Genomic DNA, 14,241 nt, shown 5'->3' with positions numbered 1-14,241 from the left:
GGCTCTGTGCAGGGACTTGCTGAGGGTCAGAGCCAGCCGAGATAAAGTGGGCTGCCGGGAAGCCGGCAGGTCTAGGAGTTGGGCAGAAGCTGGACAACCACCTGCCCAGGAGGTAGAGTTGAGTTGAGTTTAGTCAAGTTTGGTCAAGTGCCGGATTAGGAGCTTGGTTGAGTCTCAGATCCAGGGACCTCCAGTGAAACCTCCTAAACAGCCTGGGGCCAGCTGGGGATGTCCAGGATCCCAACGGCCAGCCTCAAATGAAGCCAAGGGATGCGCGGCCTCTTGATTTCCTCCTGGGTGAAACCTCCTTGGATCACGCAGCCTGGCCGCTCCAACTGGAACTAGTAAATCACTGGAGGGACCCTCATTTCATAGTCAAAAGGAAGAGGCACGACGATGGACTCAGGCTGACGTTACTCGTAGTCGACCCCCCCTCCCTTTCAGCGAGACCAGCGCATCGTGTCTCCCTTGCCCATCTATACACATTCCAGGAAGGGGGAAGCCCTGAGGATGGCCCCGGGCAGCCCAGCCTCCCTTCTGGAAACCTGGTTCAGAGCTGTGAGGAAGCACCACAGCTTCAGAAGTTCACCTCCCTGCCCTGGGGGACCCCAAACACCACCTGAGCACAGAACCCAGCCCAGAAGGGTGGACAGCCACACAGCCTGCGGAGCTCAGCCAGCTGCACACATCTGGAGAAAGTCATGGCAACCTGGCATCACTGCAGATAAGACTAGAAGGACTGGTTCTGCCCCTCCGGGATGGCAGTGTGGCACGAGGATGGCCAAGCAGAGGCTCAAGACTTCTCCAGATGTTGATGGTAAGACAGGCTGCTTCAGGGAGGGATGGGGGAGGGATGGAGGAGACAGGGACGGAGGAAAGAAAAAGAAGAGGAGAAGGAGAGAGGGGCCCTTCAAGCCTCTTCAAGCTCCCCATCCCTCCCTCTTCCTGGCAAAATATTCTTTCTCTTAAAAATAATAATAATTCATCCTTTCCGTTTCTGAACCAGAGCTTTGTAACACTAGATGGCTGATCTGAAATTATAACTATTTTGCCCTTAGACGGAATCCTTTTTTTTTTTTTAAATGGGAGAAGCTGAGATATTTTGAAAGCCACCCCCGAGGCAAGAAGGTTGTGTATAAGGCACTAATTGTCAGCACTCCCCGGGGGCATCCCCACACCGGCAGTGCCCGTTCCCTGGGGGAGTCTAACTCCTGCGCTCAGCTGGCCAGGCCAGCTCCCCCAGCCAGGCGCGGGGGAGATAAAACACAGGAACACAGATGATCTTACATAACCGAAGCGGGACTGAACATTTTCAGCAAATTACCTCTGTTATGAGCCCTGCCATAAAATCGCCTCACAAGTGAATTTAGTTTTTCTTCCCTCCGTGCCCAATCAATTAGCACATGAGTAATACCAAGCCCATTAGGACAAACCGATGGCGGGGGAGTTATGTCATCTGCTATAGAAGTGATTACTTAATATACCAGTTGGCTCCGAGGAGCTCTTAGCCGCACACAATCTTGCCATAATCAATAGCAACAGTCAAACGAAGCTGTTTCCAACGAGAAACACCGCTGGGCAGCGCAGGAGCCTGGCCCAGCATGGGGCGCGGAGCCCAGCGGGCCCAGGATACCAGCGCCCGCCCGCGCCTCCCTCCTCCCTGCTGCCCTTCCAAGCAAAGAGGAGAAGGCTGTGGTGAACAAGAGAAATGGAAACACAGAGGCAGGGAGACAGAAAGGCACAGGGACAGGCATTGTGGGGGTTTGTATCCAGGAGGGAAAAGAAGGAGCCCAGCCTTCCCCCCTCTTCCGGATTTCCTAGCAACCGCACAATGGATTTTCCCAGGGAACATCTCGAGGCTCCTGGGAGATGAAAACCTCCACAGAGTTAAGCCTGTGGGGTGATACCACGTGCGTGTGTGTGCACATTGGTACACGAGGGCATAAACAAGGCCAAGGACCTACACCTACATGTATGCATCTACACGTGTGTGTATGTGTACATGCTGGCGTATACCTGTGTGTATATGAGTGCAGGCGTGTCCGTGTGCTCCCATCACTCTCAGAACGCTGTCATCCTGCACGATTGGCCAGCCTCCCGCATCAGTTTGTTGTCATAACCCTGGGCTGAGGAACCCAAAGGTCAAAGCTGAGAGCATCTCCCCCAGGTGACGGAGAAGGGAAGAGGGGAGCTGTGGTGGTCACTGCCCTGGGCGCGGCATCCTGGAAGGACACTGTCTTTGGAGCTAGACCACTCCCCACCCAGGGTCTGGGCCCTGCCCTGCCACCTGGAAGAGCAAGTGACTTGATCTCCCTGGGCCTCGGTTGCCTCATCTGTAACATGGAGATGTCAACATGCCCCAGAAGCTTGGGCTGAGAGTGAATGCACAGAACGCGCTCAGCACGGCTTCCGCGGGCTCCTCCGCTGAACCAGAGCTGTGGTTACTAACCCCTGAGCTCCTGACATCTCCCTGGCTGCCGAGACCCAGAACTCCAACCTCTCCCTGCTCCTCAGGAACCACTGAGGAACCAGGTCTTGGAACTTTCCCACTTCCCTCCCAGCTCCTCCAGGAAGAGTGGACACATCCCAGGGAACAGGCAAATCCCAAGGGGATTGAGAGTTTATGGCCCCAGCCTCAGACCCAGCCCCTTCTCCCTTGGACAGACCTCTGTCTCCCTGGCTAGCAGGAGTGGCTCCCTGGAAAGGTAGTTATAAGCCTTCATAGTCAGGCGATGCTGCTTTCAACCAGCTACAAGCTCCCAGGCCAAGGGGGACAGCTTGCATGGGTAAGCCAGGGGTCCAGCACCTCAGACACATAGTGTAAGGGTCACGGGCCTTGGAAACCCTCTGGTGCAACCCCTCCTCCTTTACAGAGGAGGAATGAGGCTTCCAAGGTGAACTAGAGCCAAGGCCTGCATCAGACCCAGAGATGTGGGTCTAGTGGTGGGGTTTTGTTCCCTGACAGTGGGTGGGAGAGCACAAAGTGGGCCACGAAGCATGCTGGGAGGGAAAATGGACCTGGGGCTATGAGGAGGGGCTAACTGACATCTGGGTGTTGGGGAAATCAGGGAAGTGGGTACAGAAATGGGTGCCCAGTTCTCTGAAATGCTGCATTTTTGGAAGCACACTGACAAACCTCTTTCCCTCCCTGGCCTCAGTTTACCCATCCATACAATGGAAGAATGGACTGTATGAACCCATAGTCCCCCCCCAGTCTGATGCTCTGCGATTGGGCTGCATCATCCCTGGGGCATGATTGATGTGAGCTATCATCTTCTGGGCAGCTGGGGATGGAGAGGAGGAAGTGGAGAGATTCTGTGGAGGTGTGGCCATGTCCCTAAGACAAGGAGGCTCTCCTTGACCCCCATCCCTACCCCCTACTGTGAGTGAGGAGGGAAAGGCTTCCTTTCACTTTCCTAATCACACTCAGGTGACTCTGGAGAGGCAGCTTGGCAGAGGGGTGAGCTGTGCCCCCTTTCACTCACTCACTGTCCAGCCTTGAGTGATCTTTCACTCACTCACTGTCCAGCCTTGAGTGATTACGTGGTCTCTCGGAGCCTGTCTCCTCGCCTCTGAAATGGCTTTAAGGGTGGTATCTCCCGCTGAGGTGGTTAGAAAGAGTCAGTGAGCATGCAGTGAGGGCCTCCTAAGTGCCAATCACTGCAGTGAACAAAACAGACATCCTGCCCTCACAGATGGACATTTAAGATTGGGCAGAAGGGGCTTCCCTGGTGGCGCAGTGGTTGAGAGTCCGCCTGCCGATGCAGGGGACACAGGTTCGTGCCCCAGTCCTGGAAGATCCCACATGCCGCGGAGCGGCTGGGCCCGTGAGCCATGGCCGCTGAGCCTGTGCGTCCGGAGCCTGTGCTCCGCAACGGGAGAGGCCACAGCAGTGAGAGGCCCGTGTACCGCAAAAAAAAAAAAAAAGAAGATTGGGCAGAGGGACAAATTAATAAGAAAAATAGAATGTCCGGAGTGGTAACCATTGTAGAGAAAAACCAAAGAGGGAAAGGGAGAATGGGGTGGGTGGGTGAGGTTTAGTGAACAGGGCTGGAAGAAAAGAAACTTGTCTCTGGACCTCAACTTCCTCATTTGCAAAGCGGATACAAGACCACCCACCTTACCATGTCCCGGGGTTTTATCAGGGAATAGTTACGGTCCCTGGGGCTTTATGGGATTTAAAGTCTGAAGGGTGAAACAGGACCCGGGGGATGACTGGTATGAAAGGGACAAACGGCATGCTAGCTCCTGTTGCTGTGGTCAGGGCCACAACTCAGGGCAGGGATGCCCCCACCCCACCCCAGCCACTCTCACTGCTGAGCCCAGCTACCATGAAGACTCACTCGCCCCCCATCCCTTGTCCTCTCTCTCCAGCCACCCTCCTTGCCATGGGGAGGACACAGCCTCCTCTTCTCCCTCAGGGCTCTCTCCAGCCCAGAGCTCCTGCCTAAGCCTCTGCCCCTGCCTCCCTGCCCATGTATAGCAGAGAGGACCGAGGACACTCTGGCCTCCAAACACTTCACTGAAAGGCAGTTTTTCTGGTGGGCAGAACATTAGATTTGAAGACAGGAGTGCTGAATTTTAGTGCCAGCCCTGTCCCCAGCTGCCATGACATCATGAAATTCTTGGGACCTCAGTTTCCTCATCTGTAAAATGGACACAATACCACCCACTCTATTTATATCACGGGAATCTTATTCAGGAAGAACTAACTTTTAACACAAGGTAAGCAGCTTATTAGAACAGAAGGGGCATGAACTTCTAAAATAGAGGCTTGAGTTCTGGTAATCCTAGCTCAGGAGCTTCCGTGCCCCTGGATCCTGAACAAACTCTTTCCTGGGGTTGCTTCTTCCTCTGGGAAGTAAAACCTGCCCGGCAACTGATGTAAAGATTAAATAAACCCGGATAGGTACTCATTAATTTCTGCTTCCTTTATTGATTCCCTGCCATGAGCGAGGCCCTAGGAAGGGCATGGAATTACCAGATGTTGCAGTAGCCAGTCCTCAAGACTGTCCCCAGTGCCTGCTGGTACCCCTCACGCACTGAATAGGCAGACCTTTGTAACCCACTGAGTTTACAGAACAGATGGGGTATGACTTCCGAGGCTAGGTCGTACAAGACTTTGCTGCTTTTGCCTTGCCCTGTGGATCATTCTTTGCGGAGGAAGCCAGCCCCCACATCATGAGGACACTCAGGCAACCTTGTGGAGTGGCCCCTGTGACAAAGAACTGAGGCCTCCGGCCAACAGCCAGCATCACCTTGCCAGCCATGTGAGAGCGCCACCTTGGAAATGAATCCTCCAGTTCAGTCAAGCCTTCAGCAGCCCTGCTGACATCTTCACTGCCACCTCATGAGAGGCCCTGGGCAGAGCCACCAGCGAAGCCACTCGTGACTATCACTATCCTGGGCCGCTGGCACGCCTAGCTCTGTTTCAACATTTATCACGAAAGCTAACGCTACGTGCTCCGCGCGCATTAAACACAGCAGTTCACGTGGACCTCACCATCCCGACTCATTCCCACCTCCACCTGCACAGAGTTCCAGGATTGCTGACGCACAGGAGTTGTGTATGATCACACATGCTTATTGTTGCTTTTACGTTTGTGACGGACGGAGCAATAGATAACGAATGCAGATGAGGTCTCGGCCCTCATTAACCTGGTTTCAGAGGAAAGAAAAGCGCACGGAGAGGCGGAAACAGGAGGCAGCAAGGCAGCGTGTGGTCTGAGACCAGCCCATCACAGCATCAGGAGCTTCTCCGTGTACAAGGCCCGTGGGACGGATAATGTGTGCGATTATTCCATCCAAAGGCCTGGGAGGTGATGGATGAGAAAGTATCCCGGAACGTACACTCTCTGCCCAGACGTGAAGGGTTGTTATAAGAGGAAGAGGAAATGCCTGTCTCGGGCCTGAGAGTCGGATCCCGGGCCCTGCCACCGAGGAGACAGTGAACAAGCGTGCTCATCCACATTTGACGGGTAGCTGTCCGAGGTTACGGCTCTGGAACCTCGGACATTGGCGCAATGCACCCTTGCCTGGTACTCAGATCCACAAAAGCCCAGTCTCCCAGGAAGGGTTACTTTACTGTGATTTTCAGAAGAGGGGAAAATGGGCTCCTTTGCTCTCCAAACGGCCCGGCCGCCCTCTGATTTTCACAGGTAATGGGGCAGACAATTGCCTGTGCTGAATGAGCGGGACCTGTTACCCGTGGGTGGAAATGGGTAATGAGAACTTAAATCCCGGTGCATCCCCCAATCACATTTGGGAGGCAGCTTGCAAAAATGATTAGATGGTTTTAACATCCACTGATCGGATGGATACCCATCTCTTGCAGCGACCTCAGACGCATTAACCTAGTAATCCTGCCCGGGCAATCAATCCCTCGTGCTGGTGGAGTGGCCTCTGTCCCAGACGTCTCCGGGGGGCCTCCAAGAACCCAGAGATTTGAAATAATTAAAATCCTGTGTGGCGTGCTGCAACCAGCTCCCCTTAAGCGTAACTCGGATAACCCTGCAGGTCTTACCTGAGTGAATAGCTCTAACCTTCCTGCCCCTAGCAGGAAAGTGGGACCACAGCCAACGCACTGGGGCAGATTCTGTTTGATTTTACATGCCTGGATGTAGAGGTGCTCCAAAGAGGCAGTGTGGTCCAGTGAAAGGAGCACCAGAGCCCTGGGGCTGGCTCAACTGCCAGTGACCATGTCATGAAGTCACATCCCCTCCCAGACCCTGCGTGTGGGGACAAGAGGAACAGGTCACTTCTGGTCCTCTGTCACTGTCGACCTGTAGAATTTTCCTGCATGTTCCAGAGTGAGCGCCTCGTGTTTCCCCACCCAAAACTCACCTGCTCCTACCCAGCCATCATTCTTCTTTCTGTAATCATGTTGGTACTTCCTTCCCCTTTATACTTCTTCTGCAGCTCCTATCATCTTGTCTCTGCAGAACTTCATCCATCCCACCACCTGATCCGTGTCTGGATTACATCAGGCTCCTCCTCTTAGATTTCCTACGCCAGGCCTCTTCATTCCAGTGAATCTCCCCTTAGACACAGCTTTCAACATATCACCCTTCTGCTCCTCGACCAGCAGGGGCTCCATGGAGCATGAAGCTCTCCTTAGCTCCCCCAACACACGCCCTCCGGCACCGTCACCATAGCTGCTCTCCTTCCTCGACACCCCCATCACCTGCAGGCTCCACTCGCTCCTCTCCCCTGGCTTCTCAGCCCTTCCCCACGCCTTCCATCATCCTCCTGCTAGTCTCAGCAAGTCATCCTCCCAGAAGCTGGACTTACCTGCTCGGTCTCCTTCGGGTGCCTCCGACCGGGAACTCCTGCCGCCCCTACAGCACTGACCTCCCAGATTCACGCAGACTCCGACCTACTTGAGGGTCACTTGCTCATTTCCCTTTAATTTTTCTGTTTGAACATTCTGTTTCTGCAGACTGATAAGATCTCTGAGAGAGTGCCTCGTTCAGGGTAAATACACAGCTAATGTTCCTTTTCTTTAAGTGCTAGGGCCTCTGCCCTTGAGAAGATTCCTTCAGGAATATTCTACTAAATTTGTATCCACAGAATTTAGAGCTCAGAGGGACCCAAGAGACCCCTGTCTAGATGAAGAACTAAGCCCTGTCCTCAACCCATCTCTGTGAGAGGTTAGATTGTAGGGTAAGAAGTAACATTCACTTTTTCTGGATCTCAAACATTAGATAGGAAAAAAAAACAACAACAACTAAAAGAGCATTAACTGGGTAGCAGGAGAACTGGGTTTGGGTTTAAGTGTTGCCATTTGTTTGCTGTGTGACTTTGGGCAAGTCACTTGCCCTCTCTGGGTCTCAGTGAGGAAGCTGTACAAAATGTACTCCAAAGTGTGCATTTTGCTTTAGAATACACACACACACACACACACACACACAGCCCATTAGTTTTGCCTGCAGATCTTTTGTAGGGCATTGGCTCCAGGCTGAGCAGGGGAGAAAGAATGTCATCCACAAGCCTCCTGAATCTAAGCTGCTCAGAAACGGCACCGATCCATCTGCAGCTTCGCGTTCCCCACACCATTGTTGCCAGCTGCCCTTTCCTCCCCAGGCTGCCCCTTCCTCCCCCGCACCGCCCCTTCCTCCCCGCACCGCCCTTGAGCCAGGCAGGTCAGACCTCTCCCACACCAGGCAGGCACCTCAGCAAACCCTGGCTGTTCCCGACTTTCCCCGAAACCTGGCAAGGCAGGGCCGTGGTGGGACCTGGCTCCCTTCTAGACAGGACCCTCGTGGAGAATCACCTCGGGCTGGCAGCTTTGGAATCATCTGGACAGGCGGCAGCTGACTGAAAGCTCCTCGCAGCCCGTCAGAGGGCAACGTCCCCTGGCCCCTCGCCTGGTGCAGCCTCGGTGCCTCCACCCCCATCCCTGTGCGAAGCTAAGCCCAAGGCTTCCAGGCCAGGACCCTGGGTGTGGAGACCCAGCAGCCTTGCTCTCTGAGGGCACGTGGTTTCCTGAGCCAGTCCCCGAGGCTGTGGTGTTGGTGTGGCTGGTGTCCTGCTTGCAGGAAGGAAGGGGGCAGAGGGTCCTCTGAACGCACAGGAAGAGGAAGTTCCGAGAGGAAGAGGCCCAGACACAAGTCCCTCCCTCAGGGACTTCAAGCGCATTCTTGGCGATACTGGCCCAGGGGAGATCTCTCTTCCCCAGCTCTTTATTTTGATAGACATGGCCACCCATGATCGACAGGGAGCACTGCTGAGGAGGGGCTCCTGGATACTTTCTGAAGCAGCACCCGACTTCCAGAAGCGTGGAAGGCCATTAATTATTGATCCTCAGGCAGGAGCTTTACCTCTGTGGGAAGAGTCGGCCCTGAGACGCTCTCCTATATGGAGCTGCGGCAGCTCACCAGGTTATCACCCACTTGGTGGCAGAGGAGGGGCCACATGCAGCCGCAGCCCCTGCCCTGCCAGCCTTCCCCCCAGGCGCAGAGGCAGAGACCCCCAGAGCCAAATTATTATTAGATTATCCCCATTATCATCTATTAAAAAGAGTCCCCACCAAGGCAGCCCACCTTCCTAATGGGGGCGCCTCATTAAATTCCCATCGCAAGCAAGGCCAGGGCTTGGAGAGCAAGAAACACCAAGCACTGAGAAAACAGACACCACCGCGTCCTTATTTATGACACAGAGCTTTTTATATACATGAAAAGCCGGCCATAATTTGCTTATAAATAATTGACTTTTCCTAGATTAAAATCTCTGGAGGGACCAGTTTATTCACAAGACGCTTCTGCCTACAGTGCAAATTAGGCCCTTTCAAACCTGTCTTATCTCCACCCCGAACGTTATGAAGAGTGATTTTTTTTTCCCTTCATCCCCTGTAATAACCTTCAACTAACCTTTAAACCGGAGTGAATAATTTAAATCTTATTTTCATATCAATGGAGGAGTCAAGCCAAGCAATTATCTTTTATCTGTATATTCTGTCGTCAGAGGGGCAAGCATAATCAAGTTTTCCCAAGCGAGCCAGATGAGGGAGGAAGAGTGAAGAAAGTGAGAGATGGTATCTGAAGACATTAACGCAACAATGAATTATTCAGTAATGAGTACAAGATCTGTCATCACACACACACACACACACACACACACACACACACACACACAGCTTTACATCTGCCCATTGTTCGAGCCACGCCAAGGCTGGCAGTCTGGGAGAGGGGTGCCGGGAAGGGGGTCTGGGCTAAGCATGACAAATCGGCAGATCATCTGCTCAATTAGGACCGAGAGCAGGTGCACGGGGCACGTTTGCAGCCTAGGACGGCATTGTTGTGGGCCAGAAAAATGGGCTGAGGGAAAACACCTAATTTGCGTGACAGTGATTTAAAGCAGCTCAAGCTATGATTTTGCTAAAAGGGGTTTGGGGGGGAGCAAGAAAAATTTCAGGGAGGGGGCGTGGAAGAGAGAAAGGATGATAAAAAATAAAATAAAAGGCGAGAAAAGGTTGAAATTCCCCACGGTGCTCATTAAAATTCTACTGCGCGCGTCTCTTCCCGGGTCCCCCTGGACTGCCCATGATCATTTTTATTAATTCATAAAATATCGCACCAGTGATCGAGGCTGATGATTAGTAGAGCCGACAACAGAGGAGCTGGTGAAATATTGCAGCCACTTCTATCGGGTCTCTCCGAGTGAAAACACAACATCACATGAAAATTCATCCTGCAACTGGGCTGTGGGCAGCCAGGCTGGCTGGGGAAGCAGGCGGAGGGACCAGGGCATCTGACGTTGCTCCCGCCGCCCCAGCTGGCTCCCTAGACACCCAGTGGTATCAGCAGACATTTCCCATCCCCATCCTTGGCCTGCTTGAGACGGAAGTGTTCTTTAACCTCCCGTACAAAATGGGTTGTCAAGCATTGGCAAGAAGCAGCTTGGAGGTTTCCACTAGAAACGTAGCTCCTGGCTTGGCAGGTGTGATGGCTTGTGTGGGACGATGGCAGGACACAAGAGAGCTGAGATCTCCAATGCTTACCCTGGGCTCTTTTTGAAATGTCGAGGCCCCCTGCCCCTTCCCAGGAATTCCATTCTGTGGCGATAGGAGAAACCCATCCCTGTGTATCAGATAGTACCATCCCCATTGGACAGGCAAGGAAACTTGTGGTTGGCCAAGTTTAAGAGTAAGATTGATGTCTCAAGGGTAGCAGGGACAGAGGTCCCGGTTGCAGGAAAAGCCAAGTCAAATTTTGGGTTTAGTTATAATGATCGATCATTCTTCTCTCAGGTTTCTACTGCAATTCTTTTTCCTTCTAGTTTCTGATGCCATTTGTACTAATTGTTCTATTCTTCATTTGAGTCCATATTTTAAGCCACATCACGTACTTTGTGATATTAGGTGGGAAGAAAGACTAGGTCACCTTTTCTCAGCACTGGCCTCACCCCGAAGGCTTATTAAATTAGAATCTCAGGAAGGGGGGTGGGCCCAGGAATCTGCATTTAACCAGCTTGCTAGGTGAGTCTCACTCACTCCATTTTGAGAATCACGGGCCCAGAGAGATCAGAGCTCAAAGCCCTGGCTGCACTCTAGAATCACCAGAAGACCTTGTGAACAAAACTAGCTCCCTAGGCCTCACCCCAGAGATACAGATTCAACTGATCCGGGATGAGACCCAGGTTACTGGTATGTGTTAAAAGATTTCCAGGTGTTTCCAGTGAGTAGCCAGGTTTGAGAAACACTCAGAAATGACAATACTAGAATAGTCTCCCTGATTTTATGCCCCAGTTCCCAATTACCAAATATGATCTCACACACACCCATTTATACAGTGCCACTAAACTAGGCAGAAAAAAAAATAAAAGAGGTAGCATGAATTACTTTAAATATATATTCATGATCCTCTTTATTTTAGTCCTGGACAGAGAGTCCAGGGTAATTTGCATGCACAGATGAAATATTTCAGTTTTTACTTGGAAAATAGCAATGCTATCTATAATGTGGGAAGGATGTTCTTATATGCTACATGCAAAATCCTTTTTCTTCTCAATTAGCTTGTGTAGACATCAAGCTTGCTGGGCATACGTTCTGCATTTAATATATTTGTATAGCTTCTACTGGGATCATTTTAGGATTCTGAGTTCCCAAGTCTAGAAGGATACAAAGGCAGTTTTCATCTTATAAGCTTGATTTCAACTAAAACCTTGTTTCTCTTGAGCAAGTAGCTTAATTTTAGACTTAGTGGCAATATGAATTGTAAAACTGATTGCGGTAACTTCTTTGCTTGAGCTACTGGGAAACTCAGGGCCAAATTTGCCATTTCCAATAAGCAACGTTATGGTATATGCTGTGTATACTAACCTTCATCTCCCCTTTCTGCCTTGTAGGTACGTAAATACGGATAAAGAAAAATTAAGTAAGTAGGAGCTTGTTTTGGTACCTGTTGGATACTTGTCTATCAACTCCTGGACCAGAAGGTCACAAATTCAAATGCCTGTAGGGACCAGGCAGATTACATAAGTGAGCGGAACGGGCCTAGGGCACCCTAGAGAGGGGTTGTGAAAACTGGGGAGCACATACCCCACTTAAAGGTTCAGAAAAAAAAGTAACCACTGCATTGGTCGGTCAAAACATATCTGCCAGCCAAAACTGGCCCCCTGGCAGCCAGTTCCCTAATCCATGGGAGAATGTCCAGGGCCTTGGCCCCCAGGACAGATAGATAAGGGACACTTTCCTCATTTTGGAGAGATTGTTTACACCCGCAGCCAAATCTTCATCCCTAAATTTTCACTTTGGAATAACCATTCCAGCCTAAATGGGAGGAAAGGTATTACATTCCTGATTGAAGAGAAGTCGGTACCCAGGAAATGTTTGGTAAATGAGCTTTTGAACCAGGTTCATCCTTTCTGCTCCCAGAACTCTGCTCTGGAGTGTTGTGAGTTATTACAAAAGCAATACCTGCTCATTGCAGACAAAATAGAAATAAGGAAGCATGACAAAAAAAGAAAACAAAAATACATATAGGTGAGACACATACAGGCAAGGTAACCACTTAGCGCCCCAGTGTATACATTTCAGGCAGGTGTGTGTGCTTGTGTGAGTATAGGACCTACATCTACTTTTATTTCCAATTTACATTCTTTGGGGAACTTCTTTATTCCAGGGAAGAATTTATTATTATCCTAAATTAGTTTCTTAGTCTCCTAAGGAATATACCCGGATAGATGTGAGAATCACAAAATCTCTTCCAAAACCTTATTAATTAAGTGACAAAATAAAACAGCAAAAAGAAAAATCAGAAAAATACTTCATAAAATTTTAGAAGAAAACTATCGTGAAATTAAAAGTTATAAGTCTATATTTTAAAGGGGAAAAAATGCGGAACAAATAATACCACAACAGGACTTCCCTGGTAGCTCAGTGGTTAAGAATCCGTCTGCCAGTGCAGGCGACATGGCTTTGATCCCTGGTCTGGGAAGATCCCACATGCTGCGGAGCAACTAAGCCCGTGCACCACAACTACTGAGCCTGCCCTCTAGAGCCCACGAGCCACAACTACTGAAGCCTGCACGCCTAGAGCCCATGCTCCGCAACAAGAGAAGCCACCGCAGTGAGAAGCCTACGCACCACAACGAAGAGTAGTCCCCCTCTCGCCACAACTAGAGAAAGCCCGAGCGCAGCAATGAAGACCCAGCACAGCCAAATAAATAAATAAATAAATTTATTTTTAAAAAAGTCACTGGTCAAGAAGGAGAAAGACACCTTTAAAAAAAAAAAACACCACACATATCTTGATGAAGTTACGAAATGATAAGAGTATAACAAAATTGTAAGGTTATTCGGACTAAAAATACAAATCACTTCTAAGAAGCAAAGTCAGATGACTTCACAGAAGTCTTCACAGAAATACCGTATGCCAGAAAACCATGTAAAAATATCTACAGAGTTTGGAAATGGGGGAGTAACCCCCAAATTTTATGCCCAAGCAAAATTTCCATTCATGTATAAAGCCTCCCTCCCCCCAAAAAGGTACACCAAAACCAAAAGTTAGCACACAATCCGTCATAGACCCAAACCTAAGAGGGAAAACTTCAAAGTTCTAAAACAGAGCATAGGAGAACATATTTGCAACCTGTTGCAAAGTTTTATTAGATAAGAGCAAGCAAAGGTTTAGAAATGAAAAGGGGCAACACAGAATGGGAGAAAATACACTCAATATGAATATATGACAAACGATTTGTATCTAGAATATAAAAAGAATACTTATGACTCAATAATAAAAGACAACCAAATTTAAAATGAGCTAATATTTGAAAAGACCCTTTACCAAAGAAGATATATGAAAACTCATATAAGCACATGAAAAATGCTCATCCTCATTAGTTATAGGGAAATGCAAATTATAACCACAAGGAGATAGCACTTTATATCCCTAGAATGTCTAAGATAAAAAAGACCGACAACACCAAGTGTTGGCAAGGACCAAGTAGAACTCTCATCCACTGTTGGTGGAAGTGTCAAATAACACAACCACTTTGGAAAACACTGTGGCAGTTGCTCAGAAAGCTGAACATACATCTATTATATGATCTCGTCATTCCAACACTAGGTAATTACACAAGAGAAATGAAAACATATGTCCACATAAGGATTTTGTGCAAGCATGTTCATAGCAGCTTTATCTGGAATAGCCCCAAACTGAAGACAATCCAACTGTCTGTTAATAGGTAAGCAGTTCAACAAATTGTGATATTTTCATGCAATGGGACACAACCAGCAATAAA

Source organism: Orcinus orca, chromosome 2 (assembly GCF_937001465.1).
Source record: "Orcinus orca chromosome 2, mOrcOrc1.1, whole genome shotgun sequence".
Taxonomy (NCBI): domain Eukaryota; kingdom Metazoa; phylum Chordata; class Mammalia; order Artiodactyla; family Delphinidae; genus Orcinus; species Orcinus orca.
This window is presented reverse-complemented; position numbering follows the sequence as displayed.